Source organism: Artibeus jamaicensis, unplaced genomic scaffold (genome assembly GCF_021234435.1).
Source record: "Artibeus jamaicensis isolate MK-2021 breed Jamaican fruit bat unplaced genomic scaffold, CSHL_Jam_final scaffold_369, whole genome shotgun sequence".
Classification (NCBI taxonomy): Eukaryota; Metazoa; Chordata; class Mammalia; order Chiroptera; family Phyllostomidae; genus Artibeus; species Artibeus jamaicensis.
The window spans coordinates 43,718,813-43,739,731 of NW_026522042.1; positions in this window are offsets into that span (position 1 = coordinate 43,718,813).

The following is a 20,919-nucleotide window of genomic DNA, read 5'->3' on the forward strand; positions in this document are numbered from 1 at the left end:
CTTCCTTCACTCCCCCTTTCCTAGGCTTCCTGGCTCTTTGCCAGACATGTACTTGGTCTAACTGTGTTGATTTCTTCAGTCAGATTAAAGACAAAATTGGTAGGCCTGAGAGCCAATCTGATTCTTTAAAATTGATGTAACATCGTTCATCCTGTTCCAGTTCAAAATGTGTGGATTTTGTAGTTTAACTAGCAGGAAGCAATTTAATTTCTTTGTTATTAGGGCTCAATTCAATTTGAGTTTCCAACTCTCCCTCCCCAATCGTATTCCAACTATACCTTCAACTATAGAGAGCGTCACCATTTATGTTCATGTGTGGGAGCGAGAGTAGAATCAGCCTATCTTATTCCATGAAATCTTCAAAATTCAAGAATATTTGCTATCTCAAATCAAATCCTGTTCAGAAACTAGCAGAAATATAAAGTAAAAAGGTACATGAGAAAACATAAAGAGTCACCAATGAACTTTTCATTCTTAATGAATGCTCCCTTTCTCCTAGAGTAAATGTTCTCAACTAGATGTTAAAAGGAAAAGTGGATAGACTAAAAAGTGGATAGACTAATTTATGCTAATGACTAGCCAACACTTCTAATAACATTCTGGGAGTTTCTTATCTTTTTGTTCAATTATTTCTGATTTTTTTGAGATATATTTAGCATACAATATTATATTAGTTTCAAGCAACAACATAGCGATCAGACATTTATATAACTTACAAGTTGATCACTGTAATAAATCTAGTACCCATTTGACACCGTACATTTGTATTACAGTATTATTAACCATATTCCCTATACTATACTCCACATCCCAATGAGTTTTCTTGTCTTTTTAAAAGAGGCTATGCAGTGATGTGCATGCATCTGTAATCAGTTGAATTTCAGGCAGTGTAGGGGGCTATTCTGCAGAGCAGAAAAGTTCAGGGGGCATTGTGGGCAAGATTTCAGGCTCTGTTTTTTTGCTCTGGAGTTCAGCTTCCCATAGCTGGTTATAACATCTATTCTTTATGAACACGAGTTTCAGAGATTTATAAGGCTGTGAGGTTTGTCACAAGAATTCCCACAGGAGTACTATCAGGGTCTCTAGTCATGGGGGTAAGAGAGGGGCCAAGCTGCTCAGGAGAGAGTGAGGGTATTTGCACAATGGGAGACCCCTCTACAAGCTTATCCTGACCTTTCATCCATCTCTGGTGTTCAAGTTTTCCATCTCTTTGCAAATGCCCCATTTAATTTCTTTTTTTTTTTTGGTATTGCTTTAAAAGCTGAGCTTGGCACCTTGACAAATCAAGCATTTCCCTTGCAAGTTCCTGAAATCATTCATATTTTATTTCCTTTCCTACCTGTTTCCTGTTTCATTTAGCATTGATTCCCAGGATCCCACTGTATCAAGGTCCTCTTGTTTCCTAGCAACTCAGTTTGATGCTGACTTTGTTGGGTTAATCTTCTCCTCTTTCATTAGCTTCTGAATTTCTACCCAAGCTTGGGAAGAACTCTTTTACCAGCTACATGAATCCCTAAGACATGTCTCACCCTCGGTCACCCACCCCCATACTCTGACCCTCATTGATGGATACTTAGAGAGCCCCCACCTCCCCAGGGCTGCTCCTGACCAAGAGAGACACGAATTGAACAGCAACTCTACTGGCTGATTGGTGATATCATGTGCCCTCTAGTCACATCTGGACTGATCCCCAGCTCTGCATCTGGACTAGGAATAATGGTTCTTAGCCAGGGTAGGGCTGGGAAATTGTGGAAGACAAGTTTTGGGGTTTTGTTTTTTAAATCTTCCCATTGTTTACTCTCATGATACAAGCATTCCACTGTGAGAGCTGGCTAGAATGACCTCTGAGGGCGTCTGCTGTCCTTTTGCTCTATAGAGCTTGGCCTATAGACAAAGCAAACCAGATGGGGACACCAATGCTAGGGACCATGGGGATAAACCTGGGGATGCATCTCATAAGAAACTCTCCACCTTCTTTTTGATAGCTATTTCCTCAGTACTACTGAGATTTTCTCAGTACTACTCCACTGCATTTAAGGGATTCTTTGTCATCAGTTTTCTAGAATCCCTGTGACCTAGTTAAACATTTAATGCATTGGCCCATGAAAAAGTAAAAAATCCTTTTATTTACATCTGAAAATTTAAGAAACCAATATTGTCTATATCAAAAAGTTAAAAATGTCTCCACATGTGTGGTTACTCTCATCAAATCACTTTGTAGAACCATTCAACAAGCACATGGTAGGGCAAAAGTAGGTGTACTGTTGTTCATATGGAAAATAATACAATAATTAATCATAATACAAGAATAAACTTTGTGTTTCGTATACTCACAACTGTAAACCTACTTTTGCCCCACCCTGTACTGATTGAGTAGCTACTATGTGCGGGGCACTGTGGTGGCCTCATGGACATTGCAGTAAGGAAGGTCCACAGTTGCTCTCATGGATTTTATGATGATTTTTAAGGGAAAAAAACCATGGCGCTCATTCCTGACCATACGGAAGACCGAGCTTTCCCAGGGCTCGTGCCCTGTCGAATCTGTCATAGGCACACATTTGGATTTTCATTTTACTTCTCCTACTAGATCTTAAACTCCATGAGGGCATAAACTGTTTTACTCTGGTTTCTTTCTGCAGAGCCCTCTGCCCTGCTTTCTTAACGGTGGGCTCAGAGCTTCATTAATGTCCCTTTCCCGTGAGTGTGATGGCCGAGGTATACTAGGTGCTTATTGAATGTCACATACCTAGTATTCATGACCTCATTTAGCCAAACAACAGCCCTAAAAGGAAGCTGCTATTATGAACACCATTAATATTGCTCTTACCTCAGCCTACATGGTGAAACATAACCTGGCCCCAGCCGCAGCTCCTCCTGTCCTGTCCCACCCCGCCACCCTGGCCTCTTCCTATTGCTTGGCCACACCAGGCATGCTGCCACCTCAGGGCCTTGCTCATCTGTCTGTCCAGACTGTTACCTGAGTCCTCTGCCAACCTACCTAGATCTCCGCCCAGTGCTGCCTCTTCGGAGAGGTGTCCCTCACCGATCTAACATAGTGACTTCCTCCATTCACTGTTGTCTCACCCTGCTCTATTTTTCTTCATAACACTATTATCTGACATATTATGTATCTGTCATTCCATTATTAATATGTTTGTTAATATCTGAATGCCATCTTCACTTGAGATGGATGTTGTTTGTCTGGTTTAGAGCTAGATCCTTAGGAAATACAACTAGGAAATGCCAGAGATGGGATGTGAACCCATGTCCTCTGATGCCAAAGCCCACATCCTTAACCACTGTGTGTGTCTTTCATTTTTCTTCACTAAGCTCTCAGACTCTCCACAACCATGACTATTTGTTTTACATATGGTAATGTAAATGCTTACAGAGCCTGACACATGGAGGGTACTTTTATAAATGTGAGATGAAAAATATCCAGTTGACTAAAGGATAATGGTTTCAACAAGCAGAGAGAGGCACGTTTCCAATTAGGATGCAGTGTAGACAAAGGCACAAAGGCCTAAGGACACTGGGATAGCCAAGTGCTATTCAGCAGAGTCAGAATGCTTGCTTACCACCAGGGGCGGTGTGGGCAGTGTGAAAGATAGTCTCTTGAGTACATATAATCACTGCCCGTGTGCTTTTAACGGCTGGGGTCTCTGTCCCATACTTTGCCTCACAGTGCACAGGCAAGTTTAAATGCCTGAAATGCTTTGCTGATCTTCCAAGATGTCATTATGACGAGATGGAGCCAGGGTCAAAATGAGGCTGTCTTGAGGACGAGCACAGATGGCACAGTGAGAGCATACTGCCATGGCCACAGGACTCAGCACTGGTCCCGAATGCCTACCAGAGCAGATACACATTCAAGCAACTGAGAGGGTTTTAGGTAGAAGACCCCAATGAATTTGGAGGAACTAAGAAGATTTTGTTTTGTTACTGAAATGCAGACCTCTGGGATCTCAAGGGTAAATAATGGTTTGGTAGAAAGCCAAGTGGTGGAATTGGAGAAGGGAGACAATGACCAAGTGCAGGGATGGGACTGAGTTTTGCAAACTAACCTCTTCTCAGTGTCTCCTCTAGAAGAGGCACCTATGGGGTCTGCTTGCTGAACACGTGTGGAGAGATGGGTGTGTGTGGCACGAGCAGTGGGCATGGCAGCAGGGGGTGCTCCACTCTCACCTTCCTTCAAGAGAAGTTGTGATGCAGTGAATCATTCATGGGCAGCCTCCCACTGGGCACCTTGAGATCTAATCTCAGCCATATTCGTGCTGAGACCTTGTTCTCCATGGATTGTGTCTACCCAGTGGCCAAGAACAGTAAGGAGACTAGAGTCGGGCCACGCCTGCCCAGTCTGGGACTCTTCTAACAGGCCATCTTTGCACTGGGGCTCCTTATTGACCTGGCTGAGATTTTATCAGTGTTTCACTGCACTGTGAACCTCCTCCTGCCTGGCTCTCCATTCCCCATCTCCTTGCACAGGTATCAGCCCTGCGTAGGGCTCTGAAGGTTCTCCCAGCCCACTCCTGCTCCTTTCCCCGCACCCTTCACAAAACTTCTGCTTGTTATATTGTGGGTGGGCCTGCTGCTCCGAGGACCTACAGTAGCACAGAAGGCCTCAGAAAATAGTAAATAAAGTTCCTCTACTAAAAAATAATTAAGTAAACTCATCCACTGCTGGATGAAAAAGTCATTGAGGAAGGCTTTCAAATATCCACTTTCTGGACATATTCAGAAATGCAAAGAAACAGAAATAACTGTTATGGAGAAAATCTTTAGTGCAAAGCTATTTTTAAGTGTCTCCATAATTCCAAATTCTATTAACTTGTGTGAAAGCACTTAGACTTGTCAGGTCAAATCTGTGTCCTCAGCTATGGTTTGAAAGTTTCCCTGCTGAGTGGCCAAGGGGAACAATTGAACTCATGGTCCTGAATCTTGACTGGATGAGGACTGGCCCACAACTTACCTCTCTCCAGTCTCTCTGGGATCGCATGGGATCATCAGTGTGAAAAGCATAAACAGGCTGCACTTCATAGATTGTGCTGATGGGTGGACTACAGAGCCCTCTGTACCCATCTTCCTGTTTCTAATCATCCGCCCACCAGGTGAAGGCGAGTCTCTGCCAGCACCATTTGTTTTCAGAAATTGGATGATTTGCCACTTCTGCTGTATTACATGCTTTAAAGTAAAATATAATTGTAAGCTGAATTGTTGCAACTGGAGAGGCCAAACAAAAAATGTGGCTTCCCCACCTTTGATGGAAGAAATATAAAGTGGGCCATATGAAAAATGATTGGGAAAAAGAAAACAAGGCTAAAAATAGATCAGAAAGAGAAGAGAACTCTGGCTCTGTGGCTGCGAGAGGCAGCAAGTGGCCTCTGTCTACCAGGCCATCTTCTTATGTACATATCTTTTGAACACCTGACTTAAAGAGTACTGAAGGAAACCTTGAACCATGGTCATTTTTTTCTCTCAAATCAAGAAATGCAAAAAGAAAACATTTATGACTCAGTTGAATCAACTCTTCTATCAAAATCTGAGGCATTCCATGAATGGAGGAAACCAGAAGAACAGATTAAAATGGCCTTTGTTACAATAATAATGGCTGCAATTGCTGAGTGTGTTCAGTATGTCAGAAGCTTTCCATAAGCTACTCTCACCCTACAGGGCACTACAAGGTCGTTATAACTTGCCTCCTGTGCAGAGGAGGTCACCGAGACACAGAGATGTCTTTCCTGGGCCACTCAAGCTTGGACAAGGCTGAGTGCAGGCAGGTCTGTGTGTCTCTAAAGCATATCCATCTGCTCATGTTCTCCTCTTCAAGTGAGAAGTAGGGCTGGGGTGGGGAGAGGACAGGGAGAGACTAAAGTAAGATAGTTTTCAGAGTGATGGCAGATCCTCGTAATGAAAAGAAATTGAACTGTGCATGGTGTGTTTCATGGTAATAGGAAAGAGTGAGAGGCACGCCGACACTTGTAGGGATACTGTAAGTTTGGGGGAGCATTTGTGGCCAGAGCATTGAAAGAACAAGCAGATGATGCAGTCCCTTCTGAACTCCTTTGCACTTCATCTGAGCATCATCTGGACTACATCAGGATTCAAGAGCTATTTTGAACTAATGAACAAATGCATACTTCTATCAGAGCTGCACTGGCTTTTTTGCCTTATACTGTAGATATTTTTGTGTGCTTTGAATCTCCCCTCCCGGGCAGTGAGTTTCTGAATACCAATAGCCTCTTGCTATTGATTTACGTAGCACTTTATGGTCAGATTTTGTGTACACAATTTTACTCAGAGCAATTCTACAAGGTTTGGAAGGCCAGTATTCTTATTCTCATTTTGAGGACTTTCAGGCTCAAAAGGGTTACATGATTCACTCAAAGTCATTTGCCTGGAATGGGTAAAGCTTGAACTTGAATTAAGGATTTCCAACTTCACATCTGTTTTTGTTCAAACATGCAGAGTTCCTCCTATGGGGAAGTTCCCCTTCTGATTCATCATCACAGTTTAACACAGGCAAGCCCTACCAGGGGTGTCCCACCTGCGGCCCACAGGCCGAATAGAGCCCAGGCTGGCTACGAATGCGGCCCAGCACAAAATCATAAGTTTACTTAAAACCCTTTTTTTTTTTTTTTTTTTGCTCATCAGTTTTTGTTAGTCTTTGTGTATTTAATGTGTAACCCAAGACAACTCTTCTTCTTCCAGTGTGGCTCAGAGATGCCAAAAGTTTGGACACCCCTGCTTACTCATGGTAACATTTCATAAATAGCTGTTGGATCATTTTTATGAATGAATGACTAAAGGAGAGAAAGAAAATAAAATTCCACAAAATGGCCTAATGAGATATGCATTTGGGCAATTTGACTTTTAGATCTGGATGGAAGGTGTTCTAGGCAATTCTTCTGTCTTCTCACATTTCAATTAAAGAAATGTCCTCCTAGATGTCCTCCAAAAAGACGGCTTTACTGCATTTGCTAATTGAAAAAATGTTTGTGTTTGGTCCTTTTAGAGGTCATAAATCTCTCTAATCGGTGCCTAATGGTTTTGGGGATGACTCTGAGCAAGTATCCCATTAATTGAAAGACGAATGTTGTCATCTGCCACAGAGATGTCTCATTATGTTTCATCAAATTCAAAACAGAGCCCTATTTGGAATTCTTTTATGAACAGTGTAATTACACCACATCCTATGGTGTTGGGAAGTAGCGCTCACAATGAGAGTCTCTGCTGTGAGTGGGAAGTGATCCGTGCTAAATGGGAGCTGGGCCAGATGGGTCTTGCTAAGACCTTTTCTCGGCCCCCTTCGGTGCTATTAAATTAAGCTGTCCCTCTGTGTGTACAAAAAACATAAATCAATCTTTTACTTGTGTGTGTATTAAAGAAATGCATCCACTTCCATTAATTAAAAGTCAAGTGTTTTTGTTTACAGTGATGAGGGTAGAAGAGACGCTTATGCCAAAGAGTTCTGGAGCAGCAGATCCTGGTGTGGCGTCACAGGCCTCAGCGGGCGGGCAGCAAGGAATTTAGACACGAGCCAGCCTGTCCCTGTCCTGGGAGGTAAGGGACACCATCCAGCTAACCCAGGCCTCTATTTCCTCACTCCCATCCTGGAAATATGGCTGGTAATCTCCATGGGTACACAGCCCATAAGGCACTGCCTGATGCACTGCGGGCACCGGCTTGCCCATCACCTGTAGTGAAGTACACATTTTCTTGGAGTCTCTAGTTTCCTCCTAAGTGTGATAGTTGTTTCTTATTTTCCTTTTCACTTCAACTCCTACCCACCCCACTTCCCATCCCCCACCATAGAAACAATCTTTTCAGTCACTCAATATTCTCTTGCTCCTGTCTTTCCCTCTTCGAACTGCAGTTGTTCCTAATTCATATGTCAATCACTTACACCTTAGTAAGAAGTTTAGCCAATGTATAGCTTCCCATATACATTATACTTTATATATATGTTCATACATAGTATGGTATTTACTCCATATACGGTATATATAAACATAGATGTATAAACTAAGCTTAGTTCTCATTTATGAAGGTGAAGATTTTGTGCCTGATTAGAAAACTTTTCAGACTTCTTTCTTATATAGCAATTGTTTTTTTTTTCTGTCATAAAATGTCATAATAAACAAATTAGGGGAATTTTTAAAGAAAAAGTAAAGAAATTTTACCTATAATCCTACCCTTTAGGAATAACCACTGGAAATATTCTAGTGTATTTTCCGTCTCTTTTCCATTTATAAAATTATGAAATGGTTTTGCTTACAGAAAATTACAGAGAACAATGCAATATCCCTATGGACTCAACCAGCTCAAGGAAAACATTGGATAAATAATTTCCCTCCTTATTCACCAGAACTAGTATCCAAAACATAGTGTTTGCTGTTGCATACATTCCTTTATCCTTTACTACAACTGTATGTATCTATAAATAAAATGTTTTACATACTTACATACTTGAAGTTTACATGCTTTAAGTTTCAAATAAGTGGTATTATACCATAGATCCCTTTTTTTATTTATTCTTCTATAAGTTGTGGTTTTGCTCAAATCATGTATTTTGAGGTATAACTATGGGAATGCTTATAGATATAGCCCATTCACTTTAACTGCTATATAATATCTACTGTAGGAATAAATACTCTACAGTCGATTACTCCGTCTCCTGGTGATTTTTGCATCTGTTTCTATCACACAGTGCACCAGCAAACATGGGCGTCATGCCTCCCAGCACACAAGTGCACGGGCTGTCTGAGGGATAAAGCCTAGTTCCACCAACTGTGACCCAAGGGGACCAACAAGCATGGCAGCTGTGACCAAACCCCCTGAGGGGAGGGAGCAGTGCTCCAGGAAGGAGGGATGCTTTGGCAGTGATACCCCAAAATTGTCTTCTGATTTTTAGAATCCATACCCTAGACAGTAGATGAGTGATTTTAAGCCTTAAGAAAAAATAACCTATAACAGACTAGATGTGAATTTACAAAGTAGTTAAGGTAAAAAACATGATTCAGCAGTGAGAACTTGAACAGAATAAATGCACCTCTTCCTTTCAGAGAATATTTTAATTACTAGGTTTTGTTCCCATTTAAAGCAGGTTACTAATTTTTTTTTAATGTTAAGTTTATGGCTAGGCAAATAAACTATTTATGTCTGAGCTCTGACATATTGGTACAGTCTGTCCCTGCTTTTTGCCAAAATTTGGAAAGAGTATTATTGACATTTCTAAAACATTTTAAATACAGAAACAAGGGCTATGTCACACTCCCTCACCCCTTTTCTCAAGCCTCAGGCGGTGTTCTTCTTCAGGGAAATCAAGTCAATGCTTTTTAAGTGATCAAAATGCCTCTTTAATACCTACCGCCTGTGCCATGCTGTTAGGAAGCCACAGAACCATCCTAGCCTAGCGGCAGCTCGGTGCACAGAGTGGCAATGGGAGGCTGTCGAAAGCTCACAGTTAGCCTTTAGCAAATACAAATTTTAATATTGCTCGATGCAAATCGTTTCTTTTTTCTTACACTGCGCTGGAACGGGCTGGGAAGGTGGGCAGGAAGGGCGGGCGGCGGGAGCCAGCGGGGGCACCTTTCTCTGGTGTCCCTGCTGCGGAAGCAGCCCCTCCCCCTCCCCGTGTGCCCTTCTGGGCATTTGATTATTTCCACTTGTTAACGTAATTTCTGTGTAATTGTAATGTGCATACTGTTTTCTATTTTTATTTTTCATTGATCATAAGTAATTTAAAATGTTTCTATAAAGTCTTTCTTGCTTTAACATTGTGTGATATTTTAACTTATAAATTAGGCATGAGTTCATTTGACTTGATCATTGGACAGTTTCCAATATTTTCCTCTAAATGCCCTTTCTTTTTACATGTAGTTTGTTTTCTTTGTCTTCTCTTGAGCTGTTATTTTGGAACCATTTTCCAAGGTTACAATGAAGAGCTCAAAGAATGTAAAGACTGTTGTGTATTTTTTGTCACATAACATTGTTAGAAGTTCCCAAATATGTGAACAACTTTATAATTGTGGAGGTGATCCTTTTTAAGAGAAAATAAAATAGAATTTTATATTTTCAAGAAGAGAAAGGCAGGATAGAAGTATTGAGAAAGATAGAAGACATGAAGAATAGCTTTAAAGACCCTTTACAAACAGGATGTACATAGTCCTGAAACCTGAGGTGAGGTCAGAAAGAGCATTGGAAAGAAAACTACCTCTTCACATTTCTTTAAAAAGATTTTATTTATTTATTTTTACAGAGGGGAAGGGAGGGAGAAAGAGAGAAAGACATATCAGTGGGTGGTTGCCTCTCATGCGCCCCCTACTTGGACCTGGCCTGCAACCCAGGCATGTGCCCTGCCTGGAAATTGAACTGGCGACCCTTTGCTTAGTAGGCTCCATTGAGCCACACCAGCCAGGGTGTCTCTTCATCTTTCAACAGGAGATGCTCACATTATGAGGCTAGTCAGTGAAAGAAGACAATATCTTTCCCTTTCACTGCCAGGGCATTTCACATATTAGCCTGTTGATCATGGAGTTTTGCTAGCAGTGCTTTTGGTACTTCAGTCCTCATACACTTCCTCTTTCTTCTTAATCACTTGGCTGTGCCCTTGGTGAGTATGTAGATAACTTTCCCATCAGAAGAGTGTGAAATGAGCTTCACATGCCCAGCCATTGGCAGAAAGTAGAACTTTGGATTGCTAAACGCTGGCGTTCATTTATTGAGCCATTTAATAAATGGGAGAAGGGATGTGTATGTCAGTTTTGGAAGAATCTTTAATTTCTCACAAGTGAATTTTATTTAAATTTTAAAAACCACCTCACAAATGTATCACTATTGCAGTACTGAGTTGACAGTCTCTCGCTTTGGAATTCCCTGGTTGTGTGCAATAGTCACCTGTGTGCCCAGGTGGTCTTCTTCTGTTGGTAGCTCCTTAAAGACAACCTCACCGTGACTGGGTGGGGAACATAGCCGGAATTCTTGCAGTCTGTAACAATTTCAAGCTCCAGGGCATGCTGGATTTCAAAATCTATGTTCAGACATTTGTGACTTAAAATATAATTTCCCATTGGGAAAAACTCTGATAATGACATCTCACTTTTTAATCATCTTATTGCTTTTAGATATTGCTCAGCTGTTCATTAAAGATGGAGATGTGATTTCACTTGATCCTCACAACAATTTTGGGTAAGATGTCTACATTATAGAAAGTGGGGGGGAAAGACAGAGAAACTAAGTCAAGTTTTTCACGTTCACAGAGGAGCTGAGAGCAGCAAAACCATACCACTCACCCGTGTCCTGGGACTTGAAGCTCGGTCTCTTTCCTCCTCAACACTGTTGGCCCGCTGCGTGGCTCAACACATAAAAGGCTGTTTGACTCGCAGTTATTACTGCTACAATTTAGGAAACGTATTTGCCTCCCCATCTCAGGGTTTCGGGCACACTCAGATGGGGTGTGAGACGATCTATTATCTATACCAGTGTGAAATGAACTATTCTGAGCCTGTCTTTTGAGCCCATAGGCTCTTTTCCTGTCCCCCTGAGCCTCTTTGCCCTGGCCCATCTCCAAATACTAAATCAGATTGCCAGCGCTGTGGTCCAAGAGTTTGTATTTAAAAAAGAATAAAAACCTAACACAAAATGGAAAGGTAAACCAAGACTTAACATCAAACTGTCATTTCCTCCTTAGTTAGCCTTTATGTTAATACCCCAAAACAGTACATCAAGAAAAAAAATGGAAGCAATTAGCTGATGCTAAAGTTTGTTTTGAAGAATGAACAAGCATGAATAGACTGGAATTACTGGGAAAGGAGAGCATCGGGGGCATTTGCCTTCTGGGATCTTTTTTACCATGTGACGAAGAAGCCAGCTTGTTCCATCTCCCAGTCCTGGCACCTTCCTCGCACACAGGCCTCAGGTGGCCCACACCCATTGTGCTTGTCGTCATTGTCAGCCCCAACGTTTTGAGGAGACAAAAGTCTGACTGCGAACAGAGGAGGAGGAACCAGACCTGAGAAGAACAATTTAGTTCCAAGCAACATTGGAGAGACAACGACTTAAAAGATTTAAGAAAACACATGTACATGAGGGGGAGGGGTTTACCCTCCGATACAATGTATGGAACATTGTATAGGGTGAGGTGAATGTGGGTTTAGTTGTTGTTCGCATGGAAAATAATTCAATAATTAATAAATAATAATACAAGAATCAACTCTGTCTTATATACTCCCAACTGTAAACCTACACTTGCCCCATCCTGTATATAGGTCTTTCTTCTTTAAAAATCTATATGCTAATCTTTTTAAATGTCATTTCTTTCCTCTCTTATGAACCCACATGGCCTTCAGAAGCTTCTAAGTTTCCAAATTTCTCTGTTTTTAGGAGCAGTGGGGCTTTGGTGGGGAAATGGAGCCATTGTGTCGTGTGTGGTCTGCAAAATACACGTTTTTAAGTAGAAAGCAGAGCGGTCAAAGTTTTAGTGTTCCCAGACACTCCTGGTGTGTGGCGATTGTCCCAGTATAATTTTTTTAAATGTTTATTTTGTTTTTATTTGAGACAGAGCAGGAGGGAGACAGGGAGAGAAGAAACATTAATATGAGAAACACCAGCTGGCTGCCCCCAGCAACACTGGGTGACACTCCAACCGACTGAGCCTGTGTGATTGTTGAGAGCTCCCCTCATAGATGTGCTGGCTGGGTGATAAACTCTATGATCATTCTACTTATAAGGCAAGATACACTTGTATTTTAGTTTGCCTAGGTAACTTTGCATCCCTCTCTAAGACAAGAGAGTGCCCCACAACCCAAACTACCTTAGGTTGACGGAAGGGCTTTTAGGGAAGTGGGCCTGAGTTAGCGATGAGTCCCAGGCAACATGGGGTCCCTGAGTGTTCCATCAAATGCTCCACCGAAAGGTGGCCACTGACCTAACTGGGATGAAGTGTGTGTGCGTGTGTGTGTGTGTGTGTGTGTGTGTGTGTGTGTACAAGCAAGTAAGAGCCTAAGAAGGAAAGTGCAGTTACAGAGAAATGTTCTTTATTACTGGAATTGCCTCCTCTGTTTGCGCTAAAAAGGGAGGAAAGGAGAGAAAGGGGGGAGAAAGAGGCGAGAGGAGGAGAGAGATGCATTGATTTAGAGCCACCAGTGAGTCCAGAGCCTTCTCTCCCCAGTCCCCCAGCAGGCACCTAAGTGAGAAACGTTCTGCTGGGAAGCCTGTCCTGGAAGAGACAGCTTGTCTCCAAGCTGCTGTAAGAGCCCCTATGACATGGCAGTTTCTATAAAGACTCTTTCCCAGGAAATCTGGGTAAGCAGGATATACTAAACCCTAGCAACCGGTTGAAGGCTTTTTTTTTAATGAGGATGTTTTGTGCTTGAATTCAAAAGGCCTCTTCCTGGGAAGGCAGCTTTGGGGTAAGTAGGAAAAAGTGGGTTCATCTGCCTGGGGACTGAGAATCTGGAAATAAGAGTTGAGGCTGTCAGTGGACTAGCACAGTGACAGGGAGAAGGAGAGGCTGCTACTTGCGGTGCAGGCTGGTTGGCACAGCCAGAATCCATCTTCCAGCCTCTTGTCTTGTATGGTGCCCACCACCACTGCCCGTTAATCCATGACATGATACCCTAGGGACAGAAGAAAACTGTGATTGCTCTAGCAACCTCATGATGGCCTTCCCTCCCACCTGACAAATGCCAGCTCCTTCAGGCAAGGAGAGGTCAAGAGCTCAGGGGAGCAAATCTGAGAGCTTTGGGACACCAGGAACCTGCTTACCTGACACAAAGTAAATGCTCCACTTAGCTGATGTTCAGTTCCTGCCTCTTCTGGTCAAATCAGCACAAACATTAGTTTGTAATGGAAGTTCTTTCTTAATAAGAGATTGTATTGGATTGCATGTAAAGAGACCCAACTGAGGACTTTAAACAGGGGTTATGTTTCCTCTCACAAGAAGCCCAGAAGTGGACAGTTCAGAGGGCTGCCAGATCCACAGTGTCATCTGTGCCCCAGCTTCCTCTGTTGACATGCCCGGCCCTTCCTGAGTGTTTCATCCTAAAGGTCCCACCATGGTATTACAAGATGGCTGGTCCACCTCCACTCATCATTCCAGGCAGAACAAAGAGGAAGCACAAATTATGGAGGAAGAGGTGGTGCCCACATCAAGAAGCAAGACCTTTCCTAGCAGATTTCTAGTTCTGTCTCAATGGCCAGAACTAGGTCATGTGATTCCAACCCCACAGTAGGCTGGGATATATGGTTTTTAATCTGAACAAATTGCCACCATGAAAAAAATAGTGTCTGCATTTTAAGGTCAAAGCTGAGAATAAGCATGAGCAAATATTGGGTTGGCCAAAAAGTCCATATGGTTTTTTCCATAAAATAATACACATTTTTCATTTTCACCAATAGCTTTATTGATTTGGATATTTTGAGTATGTGGCTATCTCCCACATGGTATAACACTGATTGTTCTCAATTAATGTCTCAATTTGATTGCTATCAACTTTAACTGGTCTACTTGACTGTGGAGCATTGTCCAGTGACAAATCTCCAGCATGAAACTTTGCAAACCATTTTGACATGTTCAATCAATCCCAGCATCTTCTCCATACGCTGTAAAAATCTTTTTTTGCATTTCAGTTGCATTTTTACCTTTCTTGAAATAATAAAGCCTAATATGATGAAAATATTGCATATTTTCTTTCACCTTCAATATTAAAATGGCTGCACAAAAAATTCACCAATTTCGATGTGTTTTTTTTTAAATGCACACTGACGTGACAGTGGTGACAATACAATCTAACAAAAGTGTTTCGAATGAAGTTAAAGACAGCTAAGACATCTCATGGAAAAAAACAAATGAACTTTTTGGCCAGCCCAATAGCTAGGGGCATCTTCTACATCCTCCCTGATTCTCTCTCCACCTACCACCTCCAGGCTGGCTGACTCCTCCCCATTATGTGACTTCCTGCAGTGCTGTGCTAAAAAATGTTTAACAACCAGTTCTGGGGCAGAAAACAGGGCTGATTAGTAGTGTTTGCTGATTTCTGTGGTATAAATATATCTCCCTCAAGGCCATGTTCAAGCTACCAAGGTGATGTCATTGAATGTAGAATTGGGCAGAAATACATAGCAGTACACCATTCTGGCTTTGTGAAACCAAGAGCAAGATGGAACCTGTAGCTTCATTTTCAGGCTGTAAGCAGCTCACTTATCAAAATGACCTCAGTCAGAGTTCATGACTCGATTTATTAAAAACACTTACTCTTGGGCTCCTTTACCACTTTCAGGCACTAGGCTAAGGCTCTGAAAAGTGCAGACATTGTTCCAGGTCCTGATATAGAGCAAATAAAGTCCGCATCTATTGTGAAAAGGTTCTGAGGTCTGAGCACGAATGGAATCCTTTAGGTAACTGCCTTTGGACTCCAGCTTTAAGTGCCTAAGGAAGTGGGCAAAACTTGGTTTTCACAGGTTAAGAGACAACACTGTCCCTCTAGTGGCAGGGATTTGAATTGCAGGCCCAGTGCCTTGAAGGGACAAATAAGTTATGTCTTGCAAAGATTTGCAAAAGTGTTTTAAAGACATTTTAAAAGTGTTTTCACATATACTTTATTTTTGAGTCTCATAACCATCTCGTGAAAAATAACTTGCATTTTATTTTTAAGATGAGGATGTCAAAGATTTTTTATTCAAGATCATATAAATATTAGTGGACCCAGGTCTCCTTGATAGGGGAACTCAAAAGTTAAGGATTTTAGCAATAGTTATAGTTGATAGGCTTAAGCGATTAATGCATGTGTAAAGCTGGTATTCCAAGAACTGGAATATGCGACACATGTGACTCCAGGAGGTCGACAAGCAATCCAGCCTTTGTGCCCCAGAGGGTCTGCAAGGGTATCAGCCACTGTGTTCCACTGGAGGGACCTCTGTGGTGCAGACAAAGAATCATTGATCAGGAGATAAAGAAATAATAGGAAAATCTTGGTGGAGTGCAACTCTGATTTAATTAAGCTTTTTTCCAAACCCCTTACCTACCCTATTCTTTTCCATATCAGAAGGTCAACCTGAGATGAGATGTAAGAATGTTTTTGCAAGTACATGACCTGCTGTCTTCTCAGATCACCAGCATCTGAATAAAACGCCTCTGAAGATTCAATCCTTGTATCTACTTATTTGTTCTGGCAGTGACAGACAGCATGAATGCCAACTTCTCCAGTTTCACCCTGACTTTAAATTTGAGCCTCTACATTATGCTGCTTCCTCTTCTGAACATATAAACTTGTTTTGTGTCCTTTCCAGATCTGAGAGGTACCTACAATGTGACAATGAATATGACTGTCCTTTGTCCAGGCACTGTAAGGCCCCTGTTCTAAGTGACAGTTCAGGAAAAAGTGGCTTCGCAGGGGAATGCTTTTACCTTAAGAGATAAATAGTGGAAATTGCAGGTAGTATTGAAGAAAAGTAGAGGTTTCCTTCTAGAGAATTCTAACCTTGGAAGTAGCCTCCAATTTGTCTCCTGAGCAGGACTGGAGTTGGACGGAAATGAAAGTTCCAAAGACAAGAAAATACTCCTGCCCCCAAAATTTCTCTTCTCTCTGTCAGCTGATGTGTGTTAGTTCTTTATAAGGTGAAATGGCTTTTATTTTGCAATTGGGGGTTAAAGCTTACCATGCAAATGACCCTGGGAGTCATTTGGCTTGAATGTCTTGAAAGTCAAGCCATACATTGGCTTGAATTTGTACTCAGTTGGAAAAAATGAATTTCCTGACAGTCCTTTTGCTGGACTCTGGCAGAGGGAAGAGAAGAGATTCAGAATACCATGTGGAAGCTGAAAGGGGACTCTGACTGCAGGACTTTCTTCTGAGAAGTATACCAGCCACAGCTATCACTCTCCCAGGCACCATCTCACCCTTTCACCTTGACCTTGAGCTGTTGATTCAACCTCTCCCTCCAGGCAGAGCTTCAGCCATTTAGCTTGCCTAGCCTGACCCCAGGTTGAACTCTGCATCCAGCTCTCAGCTCCCCTGACAGCCTCATCTTCTTCTCTTTCATGACTTCTTGGAGGCCCCTGAGGGGTGGATGTGGATGAGCAGAAAGGTGCTATAAGCTCTTTGCATTCTCTCATGCTCCCGAGGGTAGATCCAAACCTTTTCTTGGATCTTAAGGAAAATAAGACATTGAATTAGAGGCACTAGAAGGCCCCACTGGATTGACACAGAGCTGAAAGTACAGTTTCCTTTGCAAAGAATGAATACAAAAGTGTGCATTCACGGGAGTGTATGTTTGTGAGAATGAGAGCAGAGACAATTTTTGGCTACATTCCATTACCTTAAAATAAAAGCTACTGTTTACAAATGAAGCAACAGGCTAAAATGGAGTCACTCTTGCTGAGCCACCATCACCACACCAAAATTTAATAACTAACCTAATTGCAGTTTTAGCCTCTCCCAGGAATGGAATTTTAAACTAGTTTGGAATTTTTTGATCAATACTCGTGAGGTAATTTCCCTGATAAATCCCCCTGCTTTCCCTAAGGGAAGGTGTTCTTGCCTGAATTAATCCACTCTTTTAACTTCTGAGCCCCTCTCTCTCTTCCCATCTTTTTGTTACAACTCATCGGAACACCATTTTAGTTGCCAAATGGAATGCTACCTAATTCATTTAATAAAGCCAATTAGATCTTCAAATTTACTCAGTTGAATTTTGTTCTTTAACTTTAACACTACCGACATTACAAGTATCCCCACATAGGCACACAAACACACACACACACACCCTATGGGCTTCTTTCTGGATGGAGTTTCATCTCCTGCACTTTTTGCCATGGGCCTTGTCTTCCCCATGACATAAAATGGACTGGAGAAGGAAGTGACCTAACAGACACCCTGGGCCCCTTCTCCACTGGCTTGTCCAGTGCTCAGGGCCTGCCACCTGCAGCAGGGCCCAGGTACCAGCTGCTGCCTAGCACAGAGCAGGTGCTGGGTGTAGGATGGGGTCTGCCCAGCCTCCGAGAAGGAAAGTGCTTCTGTAACCTTCTGTAGATGGTACAGTGTTAAAGATATTTTGCATAATAATAAGTTAATAGCTGTGCCTTTCTTGAACTGAGAGGGCTACTGCCCAGGCTGGAAGGTGTACGTGACTCTAAGAGCGTATAGTGACTCTTGACATAGCCAGGGGAGGTGGATACTCACCCTGTATGTCCATGTGTCACAGGGAACTCTTGCCCTGACTGAAGATGGCAGCGAAAAGAAGGTAAAAGAAACTGGCAAAAGTGGCACATTATTGCAGGGGTTGGATATGAGGTTACATAGGAAGTTCTGGGCCAAGCATTTAAAATGAGGGCAGGCTGAAAGAGGAGGGAGTCCACCACGAGAAGTAGCCATGAGAGCTGAAAGGGTGTAGGACAGGGTCCTGGTACGTCCCGAGGTCTGGTGTGCAGGAGAGAGTCTGCTACGAGGTCTGGTGTAGGAGAGGAGACTCCCTGGGGAGCCTGCCTGAAGAAGACAGCAGCAGAGCTGATGGAGCTGTGTGGGGACCTGCCTAACCAAGCACATATCTGTGGGAGATGCTTGGAACTCAACTGTGACTGGGAATGCTGGTTGTTGCTTCTATGAAGGACATACAGGGAAGCCACTCCCTTGGGACGTGTGCCTCTGTGAACTCCACCATGATCCAGTGTAACATGGCACGTTTCCTGGATCACTACATGAAGGCTGAGGACAATGTACCTCAGATCCTGAAGTAGACAGCTGCTGCCAGAGGGTGGTGACTCTGAAACTCACAAGTGCACTTTCCAGAGAGGATGGGGAGTTTTTTGCACAGCCATCTGAAGAGTAGATAAGAAAATGGGGAACTTCTGGGCATGGTTTTGGCTTATAGCCTTTTGGGGAGCAAGAGAAATGCTGGGTTTTATGGGAGAACAGGGCTCTCAGTCCCTTTGAGGTGGGAATCCTGTTAATAAAAATCTGTTTCCTTCAATGCTAATTGTTGGGTCACATGTCAAGGTGCCACATGGCTGAGTCCCCATTTGCTGGATTATACTGCCTTACCATGAAGTTGTTCTTCTCATTTTTATGTGCCTAGCAAACCACTGCCCTCAACTTTGGATGCCCTTGCTCTGTTCCATGTGTGGAAGAAAAAGGGGTTCTATGGAAAGTAACCTCACAGGGTGATCTGATCATAAATTCCTAGCTGGGCAGGTCACAGTAGGTGGTCACACCCAGGCATACAACTTGTTAGTAAAATATTCACCTTTACCTTAAGCAAGCCCTGTCCATTGTTCTTGTGCATCTAAGTGAGAACACCATTTTTAAAAAATTGATTATGCTATTATAGTCGTCCCAATTTTTACCTCTTTGTTCCCCTCCACCTGATACACCCCCTCCCTCTAGCAATCACTGTCTTAGTTCAGGTCCATGGGTCATGCATATAAGTTCTTTGGCTTCTCAATTTTCTATACTATTCTTAACATCTCCCTATCTATTTTGTACCTACTAATTATGCTTCCTAAACCTTGTACCTTTTCTCCCATTTTCCCCCACCCCATCCCAGCTGATAACCCTCCAAATGATCTCCATATATATGATCCTGTTCCTGTTCTGATTGTTTGTTTAATTAGTTAGTTTGGGTTTTTTTTTAGATTTAGTTGTTGATATTTGTAAATTTGTTACATTTTTAATATTCATATTTTGATCTTTTTCTTCTTCTTAAGCAAGTCCTCTAAACATTTCCTATAATAATGGCCTGGTGATGATGAACTCCTTTAGATTTCCCTTATCTGGGAAGCACTTCATCTGCCCTTCCATTCTAAATGATAGCTTTGCTGGGTAGAATCACCCAGCAAAGTTGGGTGTAGGTCCTTGCTTTTCATCACTTTGAATACTTCTTGCTAGTCCCTTCTAGTCTGCAGAGTTTCTTTTGAGAAATCAGCTGACAGCCTTATGGAAACTCCATTGTAGTTACTTCTCTCCTTTTCTCTCACTGCTTTTAAGGTTCTCTCTTTTTCTTTAACCTTTGGCATTTTGATTATGATGTGTCTTGGTGTGGTCTTCTTTGGGTCCAACTTGTTTGGGACTCTCTGTGCTTCCTGGACTTACATGTCTATTTTCTTCATCAAATTAGGGAAGTTTTCTTTCATTATTTTTTAAAATAAGTTTTCCATTTTTTGCTCATTCTCTTTTACTTCTGGTAACCCAATGATTTGGATGTTGGTACATCTGGAGATATCCCAGTGGCTCTTTAGCCTGTCCTCATTTTTTTGAATTCTTGTTTATTCTTTTTGCTCTGGTTGAATGTTTATCTCTCCCATATGTTCCAAATCGTTGGTTTGAATCCCAACTTCCTTCCCTTTTCAGTTGGTTTCCTGTGAATTAATCTTTATTTCACTTAGTGTAACCTTCATTTCTTCTATTTTTTTGGTCATACTCAAGGAATTCTCTGAGCATCCTTATGATGCTCAAAGAACTCTACATCTCACAGGTTGTTTATCTCTGTTTCATGTGTTGTTTTTCTGGGGTTTTTTTTTGTTGTTGTTCAGTTTTCACTTGGGTCATATTTCTTTGTTTCCTCAATTTAGCAGCCTCCCTGTGTTTGTTTCTGTGTAATGGGTAGAGCTGCTTTGACTCCCTTTCTTAGTAGTGTGGCCTATGTAGAAAAGGTATCTGTAAATCATGTGGGGTGGAGCCTTAGGTAATTGCCAGGGTGGGGTACCCACTTCACCACTTTGTGGCTGGGTAGGGAGGGTTCTGAGAGGGGACAATACCACCACCTGGCTGCTGGCAGTTTGTCTGGTGCTCGCCCTGTTTCCAGTCACTTCACTGCCTTCCTGTGTACACCTGACACTCTTCCAGCTGCTGCCCCATTGGTGATTCCTGGAGTGGGTGGGTTGGCACATGTTCTAAGACTGTGCCACTTAATAGTGAAAATCCATCA